This window comes from Pistacia vera, unplaced genomic scaffold (genome assembly GCF_008641045.1).
Source record: "Pistacia vera cultivar Batoury unplaced genomic scaffold, PisVer_v2 Contig491, whole genome shotgun sequence".
NCBI classification, from domain to species: domain Eukaryota; kingdom Viridiplantae; phylum Streptophyta; class Magnoliopsida; order Sapindales; family Anacardiaceae; genus Pistacia; species Pistacia vera.
In genome coordinates, this window is record NW_022196325.1 from 702,860 (window position 1) to 713,435 (window position 10,576).

The window sequence follows — 10,576 nt, forward strand, 5'->3', positions numbered from 1 at the left end:
TTTGCCTCGCCAATCGCCTGCAACAACTAACTATTTCTAATGATCGATTTTTGTGATTTTCGGTTGTTTCACTCACCAAAAATCACCTCCGCTGCCACCTTTCGACTCACCTACTTTTACTCTTCAAAAGCCCCAACATCCCAATCCCCAATTGTTTGCCGATCGTCATCCTAATCTCTAGGGTTTGCCATGAACAGTCAAATATTGAAAACCCGCCCAGTGAAGGCCTCGGGTCTCTGTTGAACCGGCTAGGCCGGGCCGGGTTTTAAAACACAGATATATTTCTTTTTTGGTAACCAACACAGATAATTATTGTAAAAGGTAAAACAAATTAAAACTATAAATTTTTCCAATAAATTTTTCTTAAGTTGAACTACACATTATAGTCTATGGAAAACATTGAATTCGTTTATCCCGACAATAAAGTCCAGGACATTAACCCATTTTATTTATTATTTTTTTTGGCAACCGGTCAGCTTGCACGTACCTCAATTAATCTCTAAGGTCCATTGAACACCCTACAAGTGTAAAAGACCAAATAAATCATAATGTGATAGGTGATCCCAAGGTTTAAACCTAGGAATTTAATTAAGGAAGCAAACCTTCGTGATCGCTAGGCCAATCTCTTGGGGTTAAATCTCTTGGTTTTAGTTCCCTCTACTTCCCTTTTGTATTTTGATTTGGTATTTTTTGAGACCAAAAGTGTATTTAAGAAAATTTTGCGGATATCATATCACTTATCCCATCAACCAATAAATTTACGTATAAATAAAAACTATTACCTAATTATTGAAATCAAGTGAAAGTGAATAAAAGAGAAAATGCAATAAGTAACCTAACAAACCTTTCTGATTTTTGTTCATTTTACCTTGCACTTGGATTTTGTTCATTTTGGTTGGCCAACAATAAATATACTGAAAATAAATAACTCTATTTTTATTTATATCAATACATATTGTATCCAAAAACCTCGCAGCCATATTAATTTCTAGCCATTGTTAACATTCAACAACATTTTTCTCCACCTCTCAAATTTTAGAGTTACGAGTATGGTTGTCAGGTGTCTATGTTGATACAGATGCTTAATTAAACTAGATTCGGTCCGTAATTTTCTCCTGGCTGTTACTCTGCAAGCCATAATAAACTCTATATAAAACCTGAGACTATCGATACCCTCTTCAGACTTCAATCAAACAATTCCAAACCAATTCGTCTCTGAAATTTGTAAAGTTTTTCGCCATTGCATTTGTTTATCTAAAGTATCTATCGCAGCACTCTCTTTCTCAGGTGATAAAGCCTAGGAGGAAGAGAGGCCATTTAATTTAAAAAAAAAAAAAAAAAACGCAGAAGAAACTTGATAAAATGGCAAAGGAACTGAGACACACAATGAAGCCCTGGATTGAGGTGGCTCCCTCGCTTTTTGATCATTTCCCATTGAAGTATTCAAATCCTCCAAAACTAGAGACTATAAAAGAAGAAGAGAAAGCCGAAGAGTTTGAAGAGGAGGACGATGAGTAAATGAGTATTTTATTATTATTATTATTTTTATTTATTTTTTTTTTTTTGTTAGGGCAGTCTTTTAGTGACAATTCTATTATTGTAATTGTCCCTGTTCCGGAGAACTGGGTGACGTAAATACTCGTTCATTCAATCTCCCTATGGGAAATGATACAGAATTATCAGAGATCGATGGTCTGGAGTATGTGTAATAGTTTCATTATTTAACTCAATCAGGTCACATCTGTATTCTACTTATGTAATTTATACATAAAATTAAACTTAATTTAACATACATATATTCTGTATTCTCATGTCTAGTCTCTCTCTGAAATCACTTTCTTCAATTTTTATGTAATTACAGTTTTTTTTTTAACAAATTGTGATTGTGAGGGAATGTTATTGTTCTTCGTCCATTTAAGCATTTAAATGATTAATAAAAGTAAGTACGTTGCGGCGATTTAATTAATTCGATTCATTTAAAAGTAGAATCTAATACTCTAGCCAACTAATTTAGGTCAAGTCTAACGCATAGGCCGAATAGTTCGATAGAGACTCTCGGATGTATTACTTAAGAGGTCTTGAGTTCGAGTATCTTTTCAGTTTCTAATAGAAGTGGTCATTGAAACTCTTACCTAACTGGTAGTTCCAGGATCTTGGGAGATTAGTTAAAGTACACATAAATTGGTTCAGACATCCTTGATCATAAAAAAAAATTAAAAAAAATTAACCTGTACTTGCTGTTCAATAAAGGAGTTCAGTGTTTTAATGTTTTAAGTCTACAGATCCTGCTAGCTGCTCCAGATCGATTGGAAAATGTCATTTAATCACAGAGTCGAAATTTATCAGTTAATTTGTTTAACTTCCAATTATATATGGTGATGACTGATGGTACTATTTTCACCGGATCTAATTTATTATAGTGTGTGGTCTCCAATATGTCAATCTTTCGAGCAAACTGTTAATCTTTTATGTATTACCTTGATGAAGCTCATACATGTATAGGCTCAATTCTCAGACATTCTAATACATGCATGTTTAATAAAACAATTTAGAATATTATTAAGGGATTTATGACTAGAAATATAAATAGACAAATAGATTTAAAACATAAATAAATGAAAATGCACACGTTCTATAAGATCTTTAAAAGCTCAAGAAAGCACAGATCAAGAGAAATTAAGATTCTATCCTGATTCGAGCATTCTTGAACTTCAAGGATAGCAAGTTAAGTATACTACATGGAATGAATGACAGTAAAAAAGAAAAACTAACAATTTTATTGGGATTAGTTAAATGTGACATCCCTCCAAATAATTGACTTCATCTCCGCCAACTTTTAACCTGCATAATTCCTTTGAACGGGTTCTGTTAATCTTGGTTATTTAATCCTGAAAATTTTTCCTGAAATATTTAACCTCCCAAGTACTATTGTTGACAAGATCATGTAAACCGTTTACTATATAAAAATAAGTTAGTTTCTTGTTGGGTTTACATGTTGTTACATCCTTTATAAAACTAGAGTTGGTCCATAATTTTCTCTATACTAACAATACATCAAATCAGTTAAACAATCCAATATAAAAACTCCATCAAGATACCCATTAAAATTAAATTGATTTTCAAGCAAGTTTGCTTTTGGCTTGGCAATCTCACAATTCATTCTACCTCTCCCTCTTTACCTGGTTGAAATCTAGGAGAAGGAGAGCATAAATTAAAAAAAATAACATCATTACTGTGTGGCGCCTTGTTGTTTTTCTAATATTCACTACAATGGCAAAAGAGCTCAGACGTACGATGAAGCCCTGGATTGAGGTCGCGCCATCGCTTCTGAATTTCCCACGGAAGTGTTCTAATGCTCCTAAACTAGAGACTATTAGAGAAGAGAGAGCGGAAGAATATGACGACGAAGAAGATGATGAACTAGCTAGTGGTTCTGGTTTTCATTAAATCCAGTTTTGGTGGCCAAGTTTTTCGTGTTGTTATTAAAAAACATAACTTGGCTACATGAATGGAGCCATTTAGTTAGTTTCCTGCAGGACATATATAGAATTAATAATTAATTACAAGGATGCTTAAAATTATATGTGTACTAGTTTCATCCTTTGATGATACTCCTTTTAGTCTTTTTCATCTTTTTCAACATTTCTACTTGTGTATATTGATGTATTCATATCTGTTTTAATAAAAGCTACGGTATATTTTGTAAAAATATATGTTTAGACCACACAATATCTACATATATCAATTAATTAACTGCATAATATTTACTGAAATTAAATAAGATTGGTGATAAAAGAATCATATCCGGCACGCAAAATTTGGTGAGTTATGTTGTGTGAGAATGTACGGACAGCTCGGAGCAAGCAATAGCTTGGTGTGAGTTGTAGCTTGGAATAATTTATGAGACAATTATTAGATTGAAGCAGAGTTGTGTTAGAAGTAAAGTGAACTATCTAATAGTTATCCTCCAAATTGTGAATGAGCTTTATCTCTTTATACAAGCGTTATCCTTTAAAATTAAGGAGAATATCACGGAATTGACTCCTAACGATCTTGGCATGCCAACTACACCAAAGATGATATTGACTTCCCAAAATCAAGTCATTATCCCAAGGTTTACTTAACCATTATCATTTACACACTATATAAACCCCCTCAAAATCATTGTAAAGGGGTTAGCAATTTTAGAGAGAGCTTATTTTTGTAATCAGATACTCTAATAAGAAAACAGTAGATGGAGGCTTGAAGTTTAACTTATCGAACCATCTTAAAAGTTCATTTGATATTTAGTTTTATTAGTTTTATTTTTTCTCTTATTGATTATTCATAATCACACAATTATCTTATTTAAATCTGTTAAGGTCAATTGGATACCTCAAGTTGTGGTGAGGTTTTGTAACAAGTTCATTTTATTCTCAAGTTGTATTCAGTTGATTTATATATTCAAAATATGTATAATTCATACATATCAATCAAGTTTAGTATCTTGATAAAAAAAAATCCAGGTTCATTTTATTATATTTTATGCTTTATGATTAAAATCAGCAATGAAGTAGATAAAGAAAATAATGCAGTGATAATAGGACTAGACAGAGGACAGTTTGTCCACATCGCTCCAACAAGTCTAAAACTCTCAATTGGAATTCAGCCGCCTCTATTTGAATCTACTGCAATTAATGACCTCATTCTGGTTTTAAAACGAGAAAAAGCCGCCGACCAGACGCGGGTCACAATTAACACAAGAAGAAGAAAATTTTGCTTTAGAATTAATATATTTTTTCCACCATTGATGCTGGACACGTGGTTCTTTTACAGCCATAATCGTAACTCAAAGAAAACAACAAAAACTAGACTCTTTCAGAGTTTCAGTCACCAGACGAACAAAAGGAAAAAAAGAAAAAGATCGAATTAATTATTATTATTAAATCGAGGTAAACGTTTTGGAACGTAAATTGACAGGCCCTGGAGTGAATGAGATGGTGCCTGGTGGTCGGTTCAATATATACATCACCATTTCACAAATCGCAATATATACAGCTGGTCCACATTTTGAGGATGGTCGGTTTTATAATACAATAAAGTTTTTTTTTTTTTTATCTTTCTCTTTGATTTAACAATTTTCAAAGAAATTGAACGTCAATTTCATCGGTTTTGACTATTGATCACAAATAATTTGGTATATTTTGAATACATTTGCATATCAAAAAACAATATGAGGCAATTTTAAAAGATAAATCAATTTCAAAATTGTTAATGTCATAACAAAAAACAATTCCAAGTCCAACGAGAAATTGTTAAGTGAATGCATCCATTTATATTACATGAATCTTTTGCTCGTAAATTACTACTCTTATAACTCTGAAATTAAAGTAATATTACATTTATAATTCAATCTCACAATCTTCTCTTATAACCCCAATATGACAGTTAAGTTAACAACTGCTATGTTAGCTCCTACTATATCTAAGATACTAAATGATTTTGACTAAACATAAACAATTATTTTGTAGGGACGAACTATCGTTCTTTCATAAAGAATGATTATTCCTTATAAATAGCAGTCATTCATAATGAATTAACGATCGTTTATCTGTAAGGAATAGAGGTGGGCAGGGACCGGTCCCTTGTGGGCCTAGGCCCATGAGAAAAACCAGGACCCGGACGAGGCCCTAGGCCTGATCGGGACTGGTCCCATGGGCCCAGGACCCGTCCCATGGGACTTGGATAATTTTATTTTTTCCCCCTCAATTTTTTTTATATTTTGGGGGTAAAACAAAATTTTATAGGGGGTTTTTAGTATTTTATAGGGGTAAAATTTATAAATTTTTTAGACCTGGAAGATTTTTTTTTTTTATAAATTTTATAAAAATTTTTTTAGCCCTCGTAATTTATATTTATGTAAAATTAATAGGAGGTTTTATGTAATTTGGCAGGAGACTATATTGAAAAAATACAAAAAATTTTGGGCCCAGGCTCGGGCGTTGGAGGAGGGCTCGGGCCCTCCTCCTTAGGCCTGGTCCCGTTTTGGGATCGGTCCTAGGACCGGTTTTTGGAGCTGGGCTTTTGGGCCCGGTCCCAAATGCCCAGCTCTAGTAAGGAACAATCGTTCATCTATAAGGAACAACCATTCATGTTTGATCAAAGTTGTCAGTTGACGTGGTAATGCCAACTCTGTTACCACGTTAGGATTATGAGATTGAGTTGTAAACATAGTATTTTTGCTGAAATTATTCCTAATTTGGATTGAATTGCTAACTATAGTTACAACCATTAAATTACTTCAACTTTGGAGAAAATAGAGACTTCATTGGTAAAAAAATGGTTGTAAATTTCTAGCATAAATAGGATTTTTTTTTTTTTTTTTTTCCAAATTAATCAAACAGTGTTCAACATAATAAGAGAGCTCAATCAAACCATGCCTCTCAGTTAACTAATCAACTCTATCTATATTTTATATATATTAAAGTATATTTTAAAATAAAAATAAATAATTTAATTATATATCATTGTATTCAAATAAACACTTGATCCTCTGAAACTAAAAAGAGAAAGAAAACAAGAACATAACAGGTTGTAATCTAGTTGGGCTGCCGGGAAAATGAAAAGAAAAATGCTTAATTGGCACAGCCTATTGCCTAATCATTGAAGAGTCTCCATAACCACTACTTCAAATGATATGATAAAAACTTTAATTAGTTTTAGGTTAACATCCAGATAAGTTCAACTGGAAAGCTGATTTCAGCCAACAAATATGACAACACTTTTTCATTTTATTATAATCCCATTATTAATTTAATATTTATTTGTGGTTTAATCATGGTTTATGTTTTTTCTTTTCTTTTTTTTCTGGATAATATAAGATAATGGGGGTTTAATTAATTAAGGTGGATGGAGTGCTGGAGTTATAAGGATGAACAACGACTTTTTGGGTTTTATATAAAAAGAATAATCAGAGAGGGGGGAGAGGGGGGGGGGGGGGGGGGGGGGGGGGGGGGAAAATAAAATTTGTTGTATTTATGAATTTATTAAGAATAAACGATTTTTTTTATTCAAATAATGACTTAATGACACTTTCTATCCACAGACTTTTAAAAATTATTTTATTATTAAATTTATATTCTATTTTCGATTCTGGTATCGTTACGACCCACATACCACCACTATCTCTTTCTGAGCCGGCAATCGAGCGATTAGAGTTTGCACAACCGTCATTTCAATAAAATTTCAATCAATCACACATCAAAAGACTTATTGGCTCCTCTTTTCAAAAGTCTTAACAACCTAAACTAAGTTTGCTGTTTGAGTATAAATTTGAGTAATAAAATGATATTTTAAAAGTTTGTGAGTGGAAAAGTGTTATTAAACCAGTATTTGGGTGGCAAAAAGTCTTTTAACTCTTTAATTAATTAGCATATACTTCTACTTAAAAACATATAGGTCATTCTGAAAATTTATTTATTTATTTATTAGATGCTTATAAATGCTTCAATTTCTTTCATTAAAATATATCACCAACGTTCATATACCTTTTTCTTTCTCGAACTTATAATCTATAAACTAAACTAAAAAAAGTGTAACGGGGTATAACTAATTGAAACAATTTTGAGTTTGCTTAAGAAAATATAATAAAACATAAGGAAATTATATAAATGAAATTAAAATTCGTTTTATATTCATCTTTGACCCTCCAATCCGATTGAAAATTAGAAGGCTATAATTATGTTGATCCTTTTTTGCTTCTTTTCATGCAACTTTCATTATTAATAGTTCACGATACTTCTCCACACATTCTAGGCTATGGCCAATCCACGTAATCAACTATTGTCTTTTATCTTTTCGATGAATGAATAGCCGTTGCAAAAACATTAACCATGTGAATTTACAATTGAACGTTTGAGTTTAAAGACACAAACATGAAAATTTTATTATCAATTTAAACTATAAAATGAAACAATAATAATGTATCCATGAAAGAAGAGAAGAGATGTAAAGAAGAAACTTATAAGAGACGTTGAGCTCATAATGGTGGGACCTTCAAATAAAAGATAATCAAAATCAAAGGTTATGGAGGCTAATATATCTGATTAATTATCAAAATTAGTCATACTCTGTTAATCATTCATCCTCACTCTCTCTCTTCTTCTCTCACTCTCTCAATAAATAGCCTCTAAACAGCCTTCTCAACCCACAAATTTTGCACTGTAACTTGCAACAGAGAGTTCTCTCTTTCTTTCTTTCTTTCTGCTTGCTCTCTAGTTGTTGCAGATTAAAAAAATGGCGAAAGACGTTGAAGGGCTGAGCAAGGAGAGTTTCAGCAAAGGACTACCATGACCCACCTCCGGCACCGTTGATCGCGTTGAGGAGTTGACCAAATGGTCGGTATAGAGCTGTTATTGCTGAGTTCATTGCGACTCTTCTCTCCTTACATTACAGTCTTGACGTTATTGGCTACAAGAGCCAGACTGATGAGAACTGAACACTGATCAGTGTGGTGGTGTTGGCGTTCTTGGTATTGCTTGGGCCTTTGGTGGCATGATTTTCATTCTTGTTTACTGCACCGCCGGTATTTCTGGTGAGTTTAACTTCAACTCGAAAACACCACTATGATACTTCTAAAAAGCCAAAAAAAAAAAAAAAATTATCTTTTCGTTTGGTTGCTAGAAAATGAAAGAAATTTGGTTTTCTATGTATTTTCTTCTGTTTTACTCTTGGAGTTTTGTCCCTTTAGAAAAGTACAACAACGGAAACTATATTTTGACAGCCATGGCATTTTCTATTCTACTGGATTTGAGCTTCTTGACCAGAGAAAAAAAAAAAAATAATAATATATATTATATTAATTAAAATTTCCATTAGTTGCTTAAATAGATTTTTGTTTTAAGTTTCATGTTTCGGCCAAAAAATAAGCATCTATGAACATCAAATATTATATGTTGGTCCTAATAATATTCAGCTTCAAAGTTGAAATATAATTTTTATTAACTCAGTGACGAAGTATATTTCAACTATGCACAGGAGGACACATAACCCGGCTGTGACTTCGGGTTGTTCTTGGGTCGCAAGGTGTCATCATCCGGCAGTGTTGTACATGGGGCTCAGTGCCGGGAGCAATCTGTGGTTGTGGTTTGGTCAAGGCATTCCAGAAGTCATACACATAGGTATGGTGGCGGAGCGAACGAGTCGCCGTTGGCTACAACAAGGGCACGGATTGGGAGCTGAGTCATTGGAACCTTTGTTCTTGTTTACACTGTCTCTCCGCCACTGATCCCAAGAGGAGTGCCGAGACTCCCATGTTCCTGTAAGCAGTTCATATTATAGCTTTAATTTCAGAATGATAAATATATATTTCAAACAAAAAAAAAAAAAAAAAAATTATAGCCCTTACTCGTGGAAGATAAGGGCCTCCACCAACTTCTATACTGGTATTCTAATTTATTGAATAATTTAAGTGAAATAATGATTGTTTGCATTCTCATGTTTTTTTAATGATAATATGGTATGCTTTTTCTGTATCAACTGTAATTGATTTTGTGTTAGGTATGGGGTCTTTCTTGATGACTTTGCCTTTTTTGTTCTACCAAGCTATTGATTTGTGGGGGAACTACACTACTACTAGATTATTATTTTAAACATGAATAATAATTATAAACTATAATCTAAACTAATTAATCGGTGATCATCAACTGGATTCAATGAATAATAAGAGTCATTACCATAGGAGTAGACAACAATAGTGAGACCTTGTGGTTGAATTAATTCATATTTGATTGATGTTCTTTGTTTACCAAATATCAAGGTTTTGGCACCACTCCCCATTGGGTTTGCTGTGTTCATGGTTCACTTGGCCACAATCCCATCACCGGCACCGGATCACCCTGCTAGGAGTTTCGGAGCTGCTGTGATCTACAACAAGGAGAAAGCCTGGGATGACCAAGTAAATATATTCACATTTATTCTTATTCCTATTCTATTCTTATTTTTTGTTATAAGATTCATCATAATATTTATATGACACTAATATTATTGTTTTGTTTTTATTAATGTTCAGTGGCTATTCTGGGTTGGACCCTTCATTGGAGCTGCCATGCTGCATTCTACCACATCAATCTTAGAGCAGCAGCCATTAAGGCACTTGGACCTTCAGGAGCAAGCCTAAAGAATATTCTAAGATCATGGTGTTTATGAAAAGAATACAATTATGGGGAGTGCAAGTAGTGTGTGAGAGTCCTTTAAGCCAATCTCTCTTGCCTATTTATGGGATTAGAGGGAGAAACTAGAGGGCATTGAATTGTAGATAACAATGCTACGTGTTTGAAGGGTTTTTGTATCCCTTTGATGTTGCTTTGGTTGTACTTAAGTAGTGGTTTTATTTATATTTTCTATTTTTATGTTTTAATTGTTTCCTTTTTTTTTCTTTATTTAAAGGTGGTGTATTTCTGTGAATGTTCTACCAAGTTCTAGAAATTAATTATCTGTTTAGTCACAATCAATTATGTTACTTGAACAAGACTGTAATTTAATATTACTATGCAAAATTAAGCACTTAGCTATCACTTAAGATAATTATCGCTTAAGA

General features: G+C 32.9%; 1 pseudogene; it reads left to right on the forward strand.

The window, feature by feature from the left end:
• Positions 1 to 8,274: 8,274 nt before the first annotated feature.
• Positions 8,275 to 10,185, forward strand: LOC116105050 (annotated as a pseudogene).
• Positions 10,186 to 10,576: the final 391 nt, after the last annotated feature.